Genomic DNA, 21,036 nt, shown 5'->3' on the forward strand with positions numbered 1-21,036 from the left:
CATATTTTTTAGAATTATTTTTACAAGCTTCTCTGTACTTCAATACACAGAATAAATACTGCCCAACTTAGTTATTGTAACATTATTCAGTTCTTCCAGATATGTTGGTAATAATAGTAATGTTTTGAGTACGATATTTTTCTCTTGCATGTTTTTCTATTTCCTCACCCAGTCATGCACTTGTGTTCCTAAGTCCCACATTGTCTGTCTCCTCCATGTCCTTCCACCTGTGACTCTCTTTCTTCCTTGTGTCTTACTATTTGTTCTGCACACACTCACAACCTCTACTGACTTTTAGACTCCTTGCTCATTTAAAAATGGTGTAGACTTTTAGGTTGACAACTGTATTCTGGTGGTTAATGTATTACGATGTTTTAAAAATTATTATTATTTAGTTCAAGTCTTCTGTATCAGTAAAAGTTCTCCTGAAATTTCGACATGAAATCTCAAGCACATTGAAAGTTTGGAGGAAGAAACAAAACAACTCATGGTCCTTGGTATATAATAGCTCCACATCAGAAATACCTTCCAGGACCAGTTGTTAACTACTGCTATCACACCACAGAGTTGGTTAATGTTAATGTCCAGTTGTAGCTGAATATCTTCAAAATGGTGACTCTTGTGTGTGCCTCTATCCATTGATCCATCAATTAGAACCTCACTATCTCATCAAGAAATAGTTCTATGAATTTCTGGTCTTCTTTCCTACAGAAGCAAAGTATAAGAATTGGGTAAATCATTATGTCTATGTTCATCTACTCTTTTCATTCAACAATATGTACAATGTAGTTTAGTAGAAAAATAGACACAGGGTTTCTAAATGTTAGCAGAAATTGAACTACAGTCAAATTGGGAGATTTAGTTCTAACAGATTTAGTTTAGTGTCTATTTTCCACTGGACTTAAAACTCTTCTAAGAAAGCATATTGGTAGGGCGCCTAGGTGGCTCAGTTGGTTAAGCATCTGACTGCAGCTCAGGTCATGGTCTCACAGTTGACATGTTGGAGCCCCACATTGGACTCTGTGCTGCAAGCTCAGAATCTGGAGCCTTCTTTGGATTCTGTCTCCCTCTTTCTCTGCCCTCTCCCACTCATGCTCTGTCTGTCTCTCTCACTCTCTTTCTCGCACTCAAAAATAAACATTAAAAAAAAAAAAGAAAACTAGGAGATGTGGTGCTTCACAATGACCACCAGAGCTTTGTGCTCATGTTACCCTTTTAAAATAATTTTTGATGTTGTCAAAAAAATGAACATATACATAGATGCCATTTTTAGTTTGGACTTTGAAGAAGTAGAAAGATATCTTCTTTTAAAAAATAAGCCCACATTTTGCATCTGGAGATTAGATTTTTGTTCTTATAAACGCTTTCTAAGAATGATTCGAAAACATATAGGTGATTTTTAGGAAATTCTTATTTTGTATATAAGATATAATAATGAATAGATTGTTTTCATTCAACAAAGGAAAAAGGGCATGATTTATATAAAAGATAAGAAAGAGAAGAAAAAAATAAAGATGGTTTTGGTCCAAGTAATTTTTTTCTTTCACATTAACTAGCAGCCAACAAAGAAGTCAGGCAGGGTGTTCTGCCTTTGGCAGCTCAGTGGGTCATCAAAGAAAACAATTTTAATTGTTTATGGATTCTCAAGACAATCTTCAGCATAGATAGCATCTAACAGGCTATCTCTGTGTAATAGCTCTCAGTCTTTTGCTAACACTTCCTTCCTTGGCCTGCATATGCTTCTTTTATCACAATTCTCCAAACTAGAGCTGAGCATCTGATGACAGCTAAAATTCTATAATGAAAAGTTATATCATTTTTATAAATAACAGTACCCTCTCATTTATTTATTCTTTGACTCTCTTTTATAAAATCAGGATGTGCTTTCCAGTTCTATCAGTATACAGATATGATGCCACTGTGAATTCATAGATATTTCAAACTAGTGATTGCAAAACTGAACATCTGCATGAAAACACCACCACCACCACCAATAATCTTCTTCTCTCTCTTCTCTCTCTTTTCCATGTACAGCTTTTGTTGTTGTTGTCTTTGAAAATAAACTTAAGAAATGTTAAATTTTTTGAGGCGCCTGAGTGGCTCAGTCGGTTAAGTGTCCGACTTCGGCTCAGGACATGATCTCGTGGTTCATGGGTTTGAACTCCGCATCGGGTTCTGTGTTGGCAGCTTAGAGTCTGGAGCCTGTTTCAGATTCTGTGTCTCCCTCTCTCTCTCTGCCCCTCCCCCGCTCATGCTCTGTCTCTCTCTGTCTCAAAAATAAACTATTAAAAAACCCCTAAAAATAAAATGTAAAATTTTTGAACTACTGGGCATATTTACTATACAGCAAGGAAGTCAAGGTGGCTGGAGCTTATCTTTAATAGGAGAGCAGCAGACGAAACTCCCTGTTCATGTAGGGATTTTAGTTTTTAGGCCTTTTTAAAAATTTCTTTCTTTTGGTGGTTTTTTTTTTTTTTGCCTATTTGTTTTTATTTTGGTTTTGCATTTGATAATGATTTTTGCTTTTACTTTGGTGGATTTGATGTGGTTTACATTTTCATAGGATCCTTTTGCAGGGTATTGAGAATAGAAAGCAAAGTGGAAAGGGTGTACTAAGTGGAATCTAGTAGTAGGATTTATTGTAATCCAGGCAGCAGTTGATTATTGGACCAAAGCATTGTCATGGAGGTGGTGAAAAGCGTTTAGATAGTACATAAAGATCTACTGATGGCAAGGATGTAGGGTATGACAGAAAGATGGAAATCAGGATTGACTACCACCTTGTTATATTGTGTGCTTTGAAGACTCTACTGAGCCAACTATAATAGGATTGTGTGTTTGAACTGTTGTGGAAATATCCTAAAGAATTCGATCACCTGCATTCAGTCAGATTTATTTTGGCCATCTAGATGTGGGATAAATAGTGTCCCAAAACAATAAAGGGATGCTTATTCTCACTTATAGTTAAATAAATGCAATTAAAGTAACGAGATTATTTTTCTCCCATTGTTTTGGCAAAAGCACAAAGTTTGATAGCACACAGTGGGAAGGGCATGAGAAAGTAGAACTTTCATATACTGTATAAATGTGAGGAGTAATTTGGTAGGACCATGAAGGGTGCGATATGGAAGTATCTATAAAAATTAGAAATTTGGGGCACCTGGGTGGCTCAGTCGGTTAAGTTTCTGACTTCGGCTCAGGTTATGATCTTGTGGTTTGTGGGTTCGAGCACACTCTGTGCTATCAGTACAGAGCCTAGAGCCTGCTTTGGATTGTGTGTCTCCCTCTCTCTCTGCCTCCCACCCTCCTCTCTCTCTCTCTCTCAAAAACAAATAAACATTAAAATTTTTATTTAAAAAATAAAAATTCATATCTAGCTTTTAACTGGAAATTATACCTGCTCAAAATTTAGCCCATGGATAGAATTTCAGATATGTTATACGGATGTATATTATAGCTTTTTTTTTTCATAATAATAAAACACTGAAAGTGACTTAATTGCCCTTTGGTAATGAATTTAATGAATAAATCATTCATCTAGTCTATGTATATCCACTTAGTATACTACTATGCAGTAACTCTTTAAAAGTATATCATTTATCTTTAAGATACATTCTTAAGAAGTGAAAGGTAGAAAAATGTCTATGATTTATTCTTTTATTATAAAAATGATTATATATATATCAATATTTATCCATGTATAAATGATTTTATATGCATAGAAAATAGAGTATACAAATGGCTAACAGACACAGCCTTTGTGAGGAGAATTTGTTACCTCAGGAGAAATCCTTATGTTTGACATCTTTTGCGGTGCTGCTGTTTTCTTAATATGCACATATTATATATTTAGTTAATTTAGCTGAAATATAAAAGTTGACCATGTCAGAGAAGTGGTATGACCTACTCTGGCCCACATTAAACTGTAAGTGCCCATCTTTTAACTTTCTAGTTATTTTAATTTTATTTTTTTTTCTGAAATATCTAGTGTCTAACATATGTGGTCACAATTACCTGAGTAATTATTTTATTAAACATCTCAAGTTCTGTTTTGTATTCAAAATGAACATTGGGTTCTTCTCATGTATTTAATCAGGACTACCGTATTGGAAGACCAGTGACTTCCCAATTGCTAAACTTAATGTTTGCTTTCCAACTTTGCTCTATTTGATCACCTTGAAGCATTGTATTGAGTTGACCACCATCTACTGGTAGATACCGCATTCCTCCTTGACTTCAAGATGACTCTCACTTGATTTTTTTCTTCTCTCCTAACTCTTTTTTCCCCTATATTCTGTAGCTGGCAGCCTTTTGCCTCTTGTGTCCCCCTTAGGAATCAGTTCTCCCCAGGGTCCTGTCACTGCAAGTCAGGCAGGCTTAACTGCAGGTTCAAAGACCTCAAAGTTCATAGAATTCAGAGGGAATCTATGAACTTAGATAAGAAAAAGAATTATAGGGGCACCTGAGTGGCTTAGTCGGTTAAGCATACGACTTTCGCTTAGCTCATGATCTCTCGGTTCGTGGGTTCGAGCCCCGCGTCGGGCTGTGCTGACTGCCAGCTCAGAGCCTGGAGCCTATTTCAGAGTCTGTGTCTCCCTCTCTCTCTGACCCTCCCCTGCTCACACTGTCTCTCTCTCTCTCCTAGAAATAAATAAAAATATTTTTTAAAAAAGAAAAATAATTATAATTACATTTTTATTTATCTTTAGCTCAAATTTCGAATATACACCATAAACCACAGTATTAGCAATAGTACCTATATCTCTGTGACTAATAGAAATTGAGCATTCTGTATCACATGACAGATATTATAGATATACAGCATATCATTTACACCCACCACTAGTTTAAAATTACAGTAGCTATTAGGTTTTCCACTAGAGCATGTGAGTGATTATTGAATATTGTTGATAAATAAGAAAATATGTTACCATAACTCAAATATGTTTTATATTTTGATGACTATTTTAATAAATGGTTTTCTTTGTGACCCTAAATATTTACTTTTGCACATTTAAATGACTTATCCAAGAAGGCTTTCATATACTTTACCAGTCTATCAAAGGGGAGAATAACACAGAAAAGGTGAAGAAAGTTGGGTCTTCCCTTGGGTAAACACATCACTTCCAAGACTTTAGTAATCATCAGGATCAAATGATTCTCAAATCTGTATCTTCCCCCAAATCTTTGCTCCCAAACTAGACCATTCAGTTAGAGTTAATTCATTCTAATGAGAATTTACTCTTCCCCTTCCCCATCTCTACCTTCGAATCTGTGTTCCCCTGTATCCCCTGTATTTCTTCATATTGCCCATATTTCTGTAGTCTCACAAGCCAAATCATATTGTCATTCTTTATTCCTCTAGCTTAAATAAAGAGAGAAAAAAAAAATCTGCTAATTTTTGTGCCAAAAGCTATTTGGGATTTGCATCCCAATTTGATTTTCTCTTCACAGCAAACCTACACACACAAAAAAAGCTACTGAGCCCTTGGTAGACTGGAAAACAATAGCATAGAGAAATTAAATATTATTAAATGATCAAATGAAAAGTCAAGTCCGGTTTGTCTGATACAAAAGACCATACTCCCTTTATCACATAAAAAGTCAGTATGTGAATCCTTTATTACTTTTCTTATCTTACTAGAAACTCAAGGAAGTGGGAGACATGCTTCCCTCGTTCATGCATTCATTCATTCATTCATTCATGTGTTCATTCATTCATTCATTCATTCATTCTTCAAACATGTATTGATTTCCTACCATACTTTAGAGAGTCTTAGTTCTGTATTAGAAAAAAAACATAAAGTTGAATGAGACATGATACCTACTCTCAAGCACTTTACAAATGAGATTTTTTTTTTTTTTTTTTTTGCAATTTAAACATCTTCAGGCAGAGGGACTTGCAAAAATTGGAAGAAAGTCGCCTCAACAATTGGATAGTATAATGACTAATAATACTAATTATTGGTAATGCCAGCTGAAATTGTAAGTATAGCTTCAAAGCAGCAGTTAAAGAATTTGTTCTGCTATCTTATATTTGATATCCAACCATGTTCTTATTTGTGAATACATTGCATTCAAAGTTTCCAGCACTGTCACTGATAATATATTTTCTTACAAATGTGTAGATGATCATGACAGAGACCATATTTTATTATCAGTGATAAAGTCCAAGATCCCACATTTTTCTCATGGTGACCAAAACAAACAATGCTACCATATATTAGTAGGTCCTGAGGAATTTCTATTATAATTTTTAAATCTATATTTAAATATTTAAAGTGTCTTCAAAATGAACTTATTATTTTCTAAAAACAATGAATGCTTATTATTTGAAAAAATACATGAATCCAAAAGCAAAGAAGTAAAAGATTACTTAGTATCTTATATACAAGGTAATACTGTTAAAAATCAGATTAACCCCATTCCAGGCGCTTCTGTTGTGTATATTAATAGAGACTGCATGGACAGGTAACCAGTTAGGAATTGAATTTTAAATAAACATTGGATCATACATGCCACTTTATTGCAAAGTATAATTTTTAAATATGAAATTATTTTTCCTATCTTGATGAAGTTTAATTTCTTTCTTTTCACACAAAACCTGAAAACCTAAGGGCGCCTGGGTGGCTCAGTTGGTTGAGCATCTGACTTCAGCTTAGGCCATGATCTCACAGTTCGTGGGTTCGAGCCCTGCATTGGGCTCTGTGCTGACAGCCAGCTCAGAGCCTGGAGCTTGTTTCAGATTCTGTGTCCCCCTCTCTCTTTGACCCTCCTCTGCTCATGCTCTCTCTCTGTCTCTCAGAAATAAATAAAAAACATTAAAAAATTTTTAAAAACCCTGAACATCTAGTTCTGATCCTAAAAATGCATTTAATTTCTCAGTTGAGTGAAGAAAATCTGTTGTAATTATTTGACAGTATTTGACATTGTTTGTGAGCCATACGCTAAAACCAATTAAAGAAGAAAACATTAGAATCAGTTTGGCCCTCAGTAATTGGGAGGGAAGTGCATTTGTCTTTAGAAGCAATCATAAGAGCTGTTCAATTTCAGTAACTGCCTTTAGGCTCTCTCCAGAGTCACTTTTGCTTTGAACCTGACCTTGTTAGAGGGTCTGTCTCATTCTGTCTTTTATTGTGTTTACCTTCAACAGTGGGGGCATGGTCATCCCTCATTCTTTTTCTTTTCTTTGTGAAGACAGACGCTACCACTACACAAGGGTCTATCTTCTTTCTTAACTTCCTTTCTTCCTCCACAGGCATAATAATCGCCTTTTGGTTAAGATATTTATTTATCCAAAGACTGAAAATTTACACATGAAGAAATTAATGCATCTGTCTATCCATATAAGTTTATTTTCACAAACCGTATGTCCACTCTAAACCAAAATGAGGCTGTTGTTGAACATATGAAGTTCCATAAATTTTTAATGTGCTTTGTGTTCTTTATTTCATTGGAGTTTACAAGTCTCACAAAAATCTTCAGAAGGCGATAGAGTATATGACTTCCTTTTAAAAGACAAAGAAATGTGAAGACTGGCAGTTTAATGATTTATTATAAGTCATAGAATGGATTATAACAGAAGTGAAACTAGGAACGAAGTGTCCTGGTTTCTAAAGCAGAACTTTCTCCACTACATTGACACATACACTTTAATAACTACTACCAGAGGAGATGTACATGGCAGGAAATTCATAGGAGAGTACAGGGAGAATACCACTTATTGTATGTTAGTATATATGAACTACTGATGCTATCACGAATTTATCTAAACTCCGACAGATTATAGTTAATTTGATCTGGGAAAGACATTTTACTCAATTTCTTTTCATTCATTGCAGTCATTTCCTTTGAGAGAGCTCATTAATTGAACTAAAAATAGAAGAATAAGTTGTTCCACGTCATTTAGATCATTTGTAACTAGGTGCACATTTTTTTCACAGTTGATTCTTAATGGAATCAAATATTATTATGCCTGCTTAAAAAGAATTTTGAGTAGGCAAATTAAGTATCTTTTTAAAAAATTTAATGTTTGTTTATTTTTGAGAGAGAAAGAGAGAGAGAGAGTGAGGCAGAGTGTGAGTGGGCCAGGGACAGAGAGAGAGGAAGACACAGAATCCGAAGCAGGCCCCAGGCTCTGAGCTGTCAGCACAGAGCCCAAGGCAGGGCTCAAACTCAGGAACTTTGAGTTCATGACCTGAGCCAAAATCAGATGCTCATCCACTTGAACCATCCAGGTGCCCCAGTTTAAGTATCTTTAGTTTGCTTGACTATATTTTTATTTAGGGTTATATTTTTCTTTCTGAGCTAAGATGCTGATTTTATAGACCTATAATTAAGTCAAAAGCTGAAGTTTAAGTATCCGTAACCTGGCAGATCATAGATTCTTAGTCTGAACTCTCAATAATTAATAATATGTCATTCTAGCATGTAAAAATAGGTTTAGAAAAATTGTTAATGTAGGGAAATTATTTTAAAGGAACTCCTATCTCCATTTCCTTGATTATTTGCCTACCTGTTCTTATATGTGAGGACCTCTATGTTTGTGTCTGGCTAACCTCCCAATTCCATTAAGGCCAAGTTATCATCCTCAAATGTGGTGATGATTTATTTGAAAACCAAATCTATTGATTGACAGAATACTTTTTCTTCTTTAGTTGTATTCATTGCGATTGTTGTCTTGAACCACTATATGAACTAGAGTAGTTCCTCATGGCTACTTAACGTTTGGTACCTCCATACCTGGTTTGAAGCAGACTGTCAGATGAAATCCAGACTTAGGTTTCATGGCTTAATAAGCTCAAAGGATTATCTCTGCACCATGGTTTCATTTCAGGTTTATAATCCTTACGAAACTATAGCCCATTCACTATTGCAGCTGAGGGGCAAATCACTGGGTTTTATGTAATGAATCCAGAGGACTGGAATGTCAAAGTGTGTGGCCTTGGCAACAACTGGTCTATCAATAATGGGATGAAAATGCTTCAGCAGCTCTAGCCTTAAATCTTTGGGGAAGTCTTTTCACTGTAGGAATTTCACCATCAGAGTTTCTGATTTCATGGATCAAGAATGGGCCTCAGGCATTGGTAAATGTTAAATGATCCTTAGGTGACTCTCATTTCCAGCAAGGATTAATTCCAGCCCAAACTGTTACAGTCCCAGTGATCATAGATATATGTCATTTGGGTAGGAGACAGTTGCCAAATGATGCTCTAAGCTAGGACCAACTTGCTCTCTTTTTTGAACAAGACCATAGCAAATGCACACAGGATAAGGTAATCATACCTGCAAATGTTAGAAAAACAAGTGGGGCTACTTATTTGACTTAGAATTATTTCCCTTGTGTTGTGTTTAACTTCGCAATAGAATATGTATTCACCCCATTTACTTAACCAGAGTTTGGCTTGTTTTTATGTAGATGAGTAATAGGTTGGGTTTAGTGGCCATTGGTCTCAAGCACTCTGCTATACCAAAGACAGGAATAGGAAAACAAATATAATGATATATAATATACTATAATAATGATATGTAAATACAATAATTTCAATTTTTTCTGTCCTCATTTGTTTTAAAGATCATGCTGCTACCAACTAATGTAAGCTTGGGCTATTTGGCTACAAGAAACTTAGTTTTATTTATTTTACATATATATGTATATATCTATATGTGTGTAAATTTTATATGTTATATATTTTAATATACTTTAATATACATTACGGTATATTAATGTACATTTCTATAATATATTAATATATTACTAATTATATATACATGTGCACAAGAAAAAAAACATGTCTTCCATGAAGTATTTTTTTTAAAGCCTCTTTACTTATATTGGACTTCTAGAGAATGAGGTCATAAACTGAGTAAACGAATTAGAAGTTTTCAGATTTAAAGAATATTAGAAAATGGAAGAATGGAAAAGATACCAAAGAGAGATAGGAAAGCAGTGGGAAAGCCAAGATGTGGTAAAATACCTCAGTTCTCATTCTGGCTATGCATGTGTGTGGGTTGGAAAGAAGGAAGGGGTGGATAAAGAAAGCTTTTCCGAGAAGGAACATATTTTGTTAAAAAGGTAATATATTTTTTTAAAGTATTGAGTGAAGTATAATAAGTTTGAGGGCCACATATGGGTTGTATTAGCCTGATTTAATACAGTGAGGCATAAAATACATTATGTTGTTTAGTTAAACACAATGATCAAGTAACTATAACTCATGTATCCTTAGAACAAAGCATTACAATCTTTTCAAATTGAGATTATTGTTACTAATGCTAAATCTCTCCTCCCTCCATCTCCTTCTCTTAATTGCATGATACTTCATGCCAAAGAGAGGTCAAGTTTTTTCTTAGTATTCAAAAGGTATAATACCTACTGCTTTCCGTCATGTAAAGATACCTTCAACAACAGCAACAATGTGTAATGATTTGCAATACCTGTCCCTTATTGAAATACAATTTTAGAGAATTTTGGTAGCAAGTATTCAGATTTTATGCATGAACTAAAAAGCTTCATGTATATATTATAATATATATTATAAGCTTGTGTGTATATTTGTGGATGATTCTCTCTTGGTGCTCCCCCTGCCTCTGTCTTCCTGCCAGGAGTGAGAGTAAGATCACTGATGATAGATACAGCCTATATTATGACAGGGCCATAACCTGGAATCTGGGGAGAATGATGTGAAACTAGAGGAGAGCTCTAAAGTTGTTGCTGTTAACTTAGTAGTGACAGTGTCGTGCAAGTCATGACTATAGTAAATCCCAGCAGATGCCACTGATAAATATGTATTTGAGCATCTTTGCGTGAAGGGCCCAGTGGAAGACTGTTTTTGCCTATGCCCATGGTAATTGATTCTCAAGTGATTATTAGGCAAAATTTTCAAGAAGTTTTAGAACAGTACTGAATACTAGAATTTAATAAATGCACGGTAAGGAAAAGTATAATTTATCCTTGAAAAACTTACCTGGATATAGATATGCATGTGAATCTATACGTGTTCATAAATCTATTTACTTTTATTATAATTTAGGCATCATTGGTTCTAATTAGAAACTTGACTTGGCTTAAATCATATTTGTTGTGCCACAAAACGTATTACTCTGAAGAAGAAATTGTCTTTGATTTGCCCTCTATATATCATGGAAATAGATGCTAGCTCAGGAGCTTCATGAATTAATCATAGGGATGTTCCTTAGAAATCCTTTCCCTAAAATGTAAAATCAGATACAGTACAAAAGGCAAGAGTTATGATTAGCTGTTTTTCTCCATGTGTGAACAGTTCCATAGTCTAATCAATGCTGAGAAGAGAAAGTTCTTTTTTTTCTATTGGACAGCTGTGGATAGGCACTGGCTTAGAACTGGAAGGCCAGGTGCTGTTTCTGGCACACTCATGTGGTGTCTTGGTCCCATCATTTATCTTCTTGGACTCACTCTCTAAACTCTCATTTATAAAATGAAGGTGATAATTTTGCCTCATAGAGGGATTTTAAGGATTATATTTTCTAAATCCTTTGTCATTGTAATGGACTATGCAAATAATTATTTGCTGCAATTTTTACTACAATTTATAAAGGGTACACATGGTATAAAATATGTAGCACTTTATATATCTGACTCTATTTTCTTTTGCAAACAACTCCATTTAATAGTGTTCTTGTTATCAATGACTACTAAGCAAACCATCGCACAGGAGTAGCTAAAGTCTTTCCACACAGATGTGTACACCAGGATTTTGAAAAGTCTAGGGCTGGGAGGTGTGTCTCTGATCCACTGCGGTATCACCTAGGACCAGAGGATCCATGCCTAATATGGGCTCTTCACTCTTAGGTCTGTGTCTCGGTGCCCCTAGCTTCTCTCTCTCTCTCCACCTTTAGGGCATCTCCATTTTGTCACTCTTCTTATATGGTGACTGGCTTCCAAGAAAGAGGAGCTATCAAGCCAGTTAAGGGCTGTGCCCAGAATTGGCACGTAATCTCCACTGTATTCCACTGACCAAAGCCATCAAAAGGACTCCACAGGTGCAAAAGGGAGGAAAAACACTCTATCCCTTCATAGGGTAATGCTCAAGTGAGCTGGATTTTAAATCGGATCTGACTCATTGTCTTCTGTTTATGTTTTTTTTTTTTAATACATGACACACAAATACATATTAAATACCCAAAACATTATATGCAAAGGCAACAATTACCTTAACATCTAGAAATATCTATTCAGTTGACATTTGCTCTTGCTTCTGTTACATTCGCAATTGATAGTTGTATAATCACCCTCAGGTGTTTAAAGTATATAGAACAACAAGATGGGGTATTTATATTTTATTTTCACTAAGCTGCTCTCAGTCTGAGGAATAATAGAAGTTTGATGTCTACAGCAGGGGATGATGAAAATATTTTAAGACATGGGTACTATGGAAGCAGCTACCTCCTCTGCATAAGACTAGTCATCCTTTTCATAAGTTTGAAGTATGGAAATACGTTTGTGGTATATATGATATATCAATGTGGGTGATATGACCACTTTATTCCTTAGAATAACAAGAATACCACAATCCTTCATTATGTCAGGAAAGAGAGGATTTTTTGTAAACTGTCATGAGTTTTCCTTAATGCTCAGAGATGTAATAGCATGAGCTCTACAATGGATTTAGTAACCATGACAAAAATCTCACTGTGGCCATCCTTCAGTATTCTCAAATAGACATTGAAGGACCATTTGACCATTTGCTGTGTGTGTGTGTGTGTGTGTGTGTGTGTGTGTGTGTGTGTGTGTGTTTTACCTCATCATTTTCCATCCATTCTGGGGAAACTCCAGTATCAATTTTCCTTTGCTAATGGTCCTTGGTTTTGCCTTCTTGATGTCCATGTCTATAGCTTTCTTTTCTCATCTTTTGTTGACTCCCTTCCTGATAGGATCTGACCTTTCAGTATAGTAAAATACACCATGGGAACACTCACATCCTATGAAATTGTCAGGACCTTGAGCTCTGCTTTGGGGCCTCCCTTTTCCTTCTGTCTGTATTCTCATTCACTCCTATGCTGTGAATCTGATTTATATGAAGGGGATCACAACTTCAAATATCTGTAAGTAACTCACAGTAAACCTAGATGAGTAAGATGAATAATGCAGACTGGATACAAATACAACAGGGTCTTCAAGGTTACCTTTTATTCCCTTTTATCTGGTTCAGATGTGAGTAAATAGAAATATTTTCTACTGTAAGAAACAGTTTCATCAACAGCAACTGACACTCAGACTTGCTGTAGAAGAGTGAGGAACAGGAAGAATAGGGAACAGTGGAGAGTATGGCAAATGGAAGGACAAAAGCTATATAGAAGAGGTGTGGCCTTTGCTCAGTTTCAGGTCACTGGAGACACGTGAGAATACAGATTAGCATTACCAGCTCTCATTTTATGTAAATTCTCTTGAAACTTAAATGGTGATGACTATTTAAAAACAAAATACAGTTCTGCGTAGGTCAAGAAAATATTTCTGTGGGTCAGCTGTGGACCACTAGTGTATAAATCTGGTCTTGGCTCTTGACTTTTATCTTTCTCTTGGGTTCTAATGCATACCCAGCTACTCCTGTGGCATCTTTTTATCAAATACCTAAAATCTTTCATGGATTAACATATCCAAATAAGAGCTCTTACTATTTTTCCCTCAAATTTTCCTATCTTAGGAAAGCACGATCAGCTTAGCGATCTACCTTTAATCATCTTCTTACTCTTCTTTTCCATAACCCAGCTCTTCAACAAGTTAGGTCATTTCTAATCTCCAAAATATAGCTAGAACACATCTACCTCTTTACATCTTCACTACCACTTTCTTAATCTTTGCTTAATTTCACATTTGTGGACAACACAATAGCCTTTAGTCTTTCTGCTTCTATTCTTCCCTCTTTTTAATATATACTGTATCAGCACTGGAGAAATACCAGATGACAATGACAATAAAAATGTTATTCCTCCCCTAGAATTTTTCAGTGAACTCCCATTGCAGTTGGGGTAAAAGCCATGATCTTTTCCATGTCCTACCTCTTTATAACACCCCACCCCATTCACCATTCTTGGACCATATTCGTCTTCCCATTGCCATTGAAGAGGGCAAGATCTTATCCATCTCAAGATCAAAGTGTTTGCTTTGCACCTGGTGCTCTGAGTAGTTGGCTTCTTCTTAATTTTGTGTCTCAGCTCAAATATCTCCTCAGAGACATTTCCTGACCATCTTATCTACAGTAGCCCCCTCTACTCAGTTTCTCTGTATCACATCGCCTAATTTATTTTCTTCATTAGTACACTACTGTTATTTTATAGCTTTATATATTTCTTGACTATCTATAATCTCCCCACTGGAATATAAAATCTATGAAGGCACAGATCTCATGTGTCTTGTTTGCTTTAGTACCCATAGTATGTAGCCAGGCACTTTCCAAATAAATATTTGAGGGAACAAGTGGTTTGAATACCTATAGAAACACATTTGGCATGAAAATATCACCAGTATCTAAAATGCCTCAAATTCTTAACATGTCCTGTGTTACCTGGACCTACTGACATTGATCACTGCAGTCAGCACCAACTTTGCTAACTCTTTGTGAATCAGCCATGTAATTCCTCGCTTAGAGTGTAATACATGCTGTTTTTTCTGCCCAGAATGATCGTTCAACTCATATTGCTTTTAGCAAGCTCTTATTTTGTTTGTCCTCAAATCTCAACTGAATGCTGTTTCACAGTGAAGATTTTCTCTGCCTGCCTCACATCCCACTTCCTGAGGCTTACATAATCCCTCCCATATGCTTTCATATACTTCTCCTTTGTATCCCTGACTCCAATTGCCATCATCCCATTTTCTTATCACTTGCTTACCATCTGTAAGGACCAAGTCTGTCTCATTTACTGTAACATCAATAGCTTCTTACAAACTTCCCAGAGCAGAGTTGCTGCTAAAAAAATATGCCTTGACAAACATTTGTTAATGAGTGGTAAATGAAAACACAGGACTCACTTTTCTGCCATCTGTGTTCACTCAGAGTACAAATTAATTAATAGTAACAGAAATTAATTAACTTATCCCCCTAAATTACTGATATATGGCCTTCATTCCCTAAAAAAAAAGAAAAAAAAGTCCTCCTCCATTAATTTTAGGAAATCATGAGGGATTTTTCACATCTGCTGGAGAGCCACTGCTGTCTTCCTCCGTGAAGTCTGCTGTTTTCTCTCCTCCATCCTGCCCCACAGCTCTGTTAATGTTTGCCATCAAAGGAGCTGTCGGGAGGTATTGTGCCACCGTCCCCCAAGCTCCCAGCAAGGTAGACTTCCATTTGTTACCTTTTGGTACCACTGCCCATCTCTGCCACCCTACGTGCTGCTGGTGCTCTAGAAGTGTTGAGTGTTTTCAAACATTTTGTGTGGACCTCCTCTGTTGAGTTATATCCAGAAAAGAGAAAAGGGTCCTCATTCTCTCTTGAATCACAATGGTAATGAAAATGATATATTGTAGACCAGCACTCTGTGGATTTTTTAGAAAAGATTATGTTTAATTACTTATTTCTTTATGCCTTTTAAAGAATAGAGGTGGCCACCTCTCTTAGGGTTTGGACACAGATCCATGAAGCCCCAATGCAGTGACTGTTCTGTGATTTTCTCAGAACCACTCTATCCTTCTGCTAATTGAGGCTTTGATCTGGTTCAGACACATGTTTCATCCAGGAGGGTCTTCTTATATCACTCACACACAGATTCCTGGAGAACATGTCTCAGGCATTTTGTAGACTTGGAACACGATGGAAGGTCCTCACAATCCTCTTCAAGTTTTGTTTCAGTAAGAAAACAAACATATAGAGAAGCCAGGATTCAGGACCTGTACTGGAATCTAATGGTAAAGGCTTTGCAATTGCAAGTGAGAAAAAATAATTTTTTTCTCCACTTGTATGGGTTCTGGACTAGAGACCTCCTTGTAATAAAAGGCACATTAACAGGAGAAAAATAAACAGAAATCTAATAACATGCATATCTCCATTATACATGGTAGATATCCAGGAAAACTGAGTAGTAACTCCCAGAAATGGCCCAAGCTACCACCTTAACTAACATCTCCAACTAAAGACAAAGATGTTGAAGGTTGGGGGAGCAGGAAGGAGGCCAGTTATGGACGTTACTAGGAAAAGCACAGTAAACAAGGTTAAGGTTTTTATGCAAATTTAAATCCAAGTCTTCACCACTGAAAATAATTTCTGGAGATTTAGGGGCACCTAGGTGGCTCAATTGGTTAAGTGTCCGACTTCAGCTCAGGTCATGATCTTATGGTTTCTGTAGTGGAGCCCCACATCCGGGCTTTCTGCTGTCAGCGCAGAGCCTGCTTCAGATTCTCTGTCCTCATCTCTCTGCACTTCTCTGGCTGTGCTCTCTCTCTCTCTCTCAAAAATAAATTAATTTAAAAAAAATTTTCTGTTGATTTAGAGTCAGCCTTCTCTTCCTGGTATAGAGAGGCAGACACCCTTACAAATGGAGATTTATTCCTTACAAATGTAAATGTCTCTTACAAAAGGGTAATAACTTCTATTCAGCTTTCAGAGGTTTTCCTATTTCTGCTGTTTCTTAGAAATAATCAGCCAAAGATAATCCTAATACTAACGGGGCATATTTTGAAGTGACAAATTCTCTCCTTTATAATTCTAGCATGGTGAACCGCCCATATCATTATGTATTGTGACACTTTACAAAGGCAAAATAATTAATATGGTTTCAGCATCACAGAGCCTGTAAAGGGCCTAGGCTTCAGATATATTTATAGCAAATCCATCATAATATTCAGGGATCCCAGCCAAAGCCTCTTTCCTTCTCTCTTTTCCCATACCATCACTTATGATTGCAAGGAATGCCATATGCTTATAAAAGGGAAAAATGCTGATGTGAGACCAAAGACAAGGAATGCTGTGGACCCTGTTCTTTTTCAGGGATTGTTTTTTCAATATGTAGTGACTAAGCTTTTCCATAGAAAAATTTCTCCGCTCAGATAAATCTGCCATACTTTATGACCGAATGCAGAACAGAGTGATGGACACTGAGCAGCCCAGAGACGGCCTGACCTGCCTTTTACTGCCTTCCAGCAGCCAATTTGAGCTCTGAGCAGTAAAATGCGTCAGTGCTTGAGAAGTACACAGACATCAGGTGAGAAATCAGAAGAGGTCTGCTGTTAAAATGCAAGAGTTGGAACAAAATAGAAATCTTACTTAGAAAATTAGTAGAGACACAACAAACTGGGAGAGCAAAGGTTTAAAGCAAAAGGGATAAAAATAATTAAGAAAAGCAAAGATGGACTGACGAAAGACTTTGCCATTTTTTAGGCCATGCTTGTAAAGAGAGATCAGTCGGAGAGTTGAATATGCCTGGAAAGAAAAGCATTAGTCTGCACAACTTACTCTAGCACAGATTTCGTATGTATTACTTTTGAAATATTTAAATATATTGTGTAATTTATCAACATGTCCACATCACGGCTGAAACTGTATGCTTTGTACGTCTTTGTTGATTTTCACTCCATACATGAAGTGATGGAAGCTAATACTTCATGCCAGTGATGAGGGGGTTGTAAGGAAGCAGTATTTCACAGCAGGTGTCTATGTATTCAGAGGTGCTCATTCTGATTCTTGTAATTAAATCAAATTCCCACTAGGGGGAGTCAGGGAATAAATCTCAAAGCCCTAAATCCAGGCACCTTTCCAACTGAAGGTACACTGGATTCCGCAGGGAACTGCTCAGTATTTTTTTTTTTTTCTGGTGAATCATTTGCAGCCTGCATTTCACTGTGGGAAGTTTCTTTCAGATTTATTTTCTCTGGTTTTTTAGCTGCTTTTTTTAGTTGTAATTCCATGCTGTGGTTGAGCAGTAAAGCAATATTCCAGCAAACTCCAGCAGGAAAATATTTTCTTACAGGATTTCTAAAACCTTGCATAATCAGTTACAACAGAGCCTTCCCCAGTGCCTTGCCAAAGGTAGCACTCTGGTAACTAAGCCTGCGGACTGGAAGAGGGAATAAAATTAGATGGGTAGGGGCCCACTGCTTAGAGAAGCTCTGGGAACAGCTTAATGACTCAGAGTGATGAACTGGGGAAGCAGGCAGGTCAGCACAATAGATGCAATTAGCAAATGCAATTAGCATCAGCATATAAATCCCTCCCCCTTGACAGTATCCTTTGTATTGCCACGGCAACCCAGGCAGCCTCCTCCTTTCCCACCTACTCCATTCCAGCAGCCCCAGCCTCCCTCCCCTTCTCACTAACTGCCTCTGCCCTTGGAGTTGATGTTAAACAGAGTGCACCTGGATTCACATGTGTCTGGGGGTGGAGAAACAGAAAAAAGAAAAAACATAGGAGGGCGAGGACCTAGGCTTTGCATTTGAGCTTTTTTGTTGTGGGTTCACAACAAGACTGTGGGTTCACAGTCTTTTCAGGATCTAGCCTGTGCCATTTGGGGAATATTTGATTCCTGTTTGTGATTGAAACTATTGGCCTCAGCTGGCATGAGACATACCTTTGTTTTCACCTCAACCTGGGAGTTTGCAAATGGAGAGATGTGCACCCAAGCACTTCACTGTGTCTTCTAAGTGTGCCTTTTGGATATTTAAATCTTTTATGAAGCTAGCTTGTTGTAAGATAAGCAGTTTTTATATTTCATTTCATGGTTGCTCCTAGCCAGAAATTGTGAAGAGCAGGGTAGCAATTCAGGAAAAGAAAGAGCAATACTAATATAATATATGTGACTATATATTAGTAACATCTCAGATGTGATATTAAAAGAAGAAGGTGGGGCACTTTAATTTTCCGATTTAAACAATTTTGGGGCACCTAGGTGGCTCAGTGAGTTGAGCATCTGACTCTTGAATTGGCTCAGGTCATGATCCCAGAGTCATGGGATTAAGCCCCTTATTGGGCTCCATGGGGATATTCTCTCTCTCATTCTGCCCTTCTCCTCCACTTGTGTGCTTTCTTTCTCAAAAAAAAAAAAAAAAAGTAAAAAGTATACAGTTTTGCTTTTTATTACCTAATTAAGCAAATATGTAAAACTTTTCAAAATATGAAACTACCCCCCTGGGTTTTTTTAAAGTTTTTTAAAGATCAAGACTTTCTGATCAGTTGGGGAAAAGATAAGATATAGAATTAAATGAAGCAAATATCTCCAATAATAGCAAAACCTTAACTGAGCACTCTCTGCATGCCAGGCAGTATTCTAAGAACTCATGTGATTCTCACTACAACCCTAGGATGTAAGTAATTTTATCTTATATTTTTTTCAGATGAGGGAACTGAGGAATACAGACAACTTGGCCAACTTACTTAGCACTGAAAACTACCATGCTCTACTGCCTTTCATTTTCAGTATTCTCTGGTGGCATGATTGTTTATGACAAAAGAGAAAAAGAACAAAGGAAAGATAGGCAGCTTGATAACACAAAACATAATTAACCTTCATGTCAACTTGACTTTGGTCAGTAAAGAATCTTATGAATTCTGAAGTCAGCAAGAAATACGTGCACAGTAAGGCTTCACTATTCAATATCTGTCAGTCCAGTGTCTCAGTCTCAGGACTGACACATAAAATAGATCTACTGAGAGCTACCTCTCTTCACCCAGGCCTCTTTCATTCAGATCGTCATCCTTCCCTCCCTGGACCCTCTGTTAGCCCCCCCCACCCCCAACAGATTTGGATACTCCCTTCCTTCCTGATAGAGAGGAAAGGACTTAATAAACTCCCTAAGATAGCAGCTTAGTTGCACACTGCCTTTTTCCTAGTGGTATTTACCCTTTAAAAAAGGACCCAAGTAGAAATGAAAATGCTTTCATCAAAGACAGTTTCTTTATGAAATAGTGTGGGGATGGGATTTTTACTGCAGTACCCTGACTTGTACTCTGTCATTTGCCTTTCCATCTAAGCCTCAAGTGTACTTTTCTCCACATATGTCACAGATATAGTACATACACATGTATAGAAATGGGGACAGACTTTGTAAAAAATACTTCACATACCTGCAGTGCTTCCTCATAAGTGAGCTAAGTCTTGGCTAACAGGCAATATAGCCCTGATGTAGGCCTCTCAAATTTCTCACCTGGTATTCCCTCCAGGGGCTGTTTAATCAGAAAATAAAAAATAAAAAAAATCTATTACTCACTTAATTTTTTTTCAGTTTTATTGAACTATAATTGATATGGTAACACATGTACATTTAAGATGTATGACATATTGGTTTGATACACTGATAAACTGTAAAATGATTACAACCATAACGTTAGCTAACACCTCGATCACATCACCTAATTGCCTTTGCTTTCGCATGGAGAGAACATTTAAGATCTACTCTTTCCTACTTACTTCAAAGTTGAAGTGGATAATGTGGTATTACTAACTATAACCACTATATTGTACTCTAGATCCCCAGAACTTACTCATTCTGTAACTGGAAATTTGAACTCTTTGACCAACATCTCCTCCTTCCTCTCAACCCCCAGTCCTCGGTAACCACTGTTTTAGTATCTGACCTCTAGTATTCTGTGAGGTCAGCTTTCTGTAGATTCTATGTGTAAGTGATATCATACAGACTTATTTCTCTGAGGGTAATGCCTTCAAAGACCAACCATGTTGTCACAAAGGACAGGCTGTCTTTCTTTGTCATGACTGCATAATCTGCTATATCCATCCATCTGCTTTTCATTCATGTGCCAACAGACCCTCAGGTTGTTTTCATGTCTTGGCTGTTGTGAATAATACCGCAGTGAACATGGGAGTTTATATATCTCTTGAAGGTACCATTTTTATTTGCTTTGGATACATACTCAGAAGTGAAATCACTGGATCACATGGGAGTTCTATTTTTTTTTTTTTTTTTTAATTTTGTGAGGAACCTCTATAGTGTTTTCCACAGTGGCTGCACTGATTTATATTCCCACCCCAATGCATGATGGTTCCCTTTCTCCACATCTTCCCCAACATTTACTATTTTTAGTTTTTTTTTAAACCTTTATTTATTTAAGGAATCTC

General features: G+C 36.7%; 1 long non-coding RNA gene across 2 annotated transcripts; it reads right to left on the bottom strand.

Moving 5' to 3' along the window:
- Positions 1–474: 474 nt before the first annotated feature.
- LOC144226265 (uncharacterized) lies at positions 475–20,507 on the bottom strand. 2 transcript variants are annotated; one of them, XR_013333579.1, is made up of 3 exons: positions 20,445–20,507; positions 20,028–20,126; positions 475–705 (listed from the first exon to the last, which is right to left on the bottom strand). It is a non-coding gene; the product is annotated as an uncharacterized LOC144226265 (long non-coding RNA). The 2 variants fall into 2 exon arrangements; XR_013333578.1 differs by lacking the exon at positions 475–705 and adding an exon at positions 15,565–15,806.
- Between the last annotated feature and the right edge of the window lie 529 nt (positions 20,508–21,036).

This window comes from Crocuta crocuta, unplaced genomic scaffold (assembly GCF_008692635.1).
Source record: "Crocuta crocuta isolate KB4526 unplaced genomic scaffold, BGI_CrCroc_1.0 scaffold62, whole genome shotgun sequence".
Taxonomy (NCBI): Eukaryota; Metazoa; Chordata; class Mammalia; order Carnivora; family Hyaenidae; genus Crocuta; species Crocuta crocuta.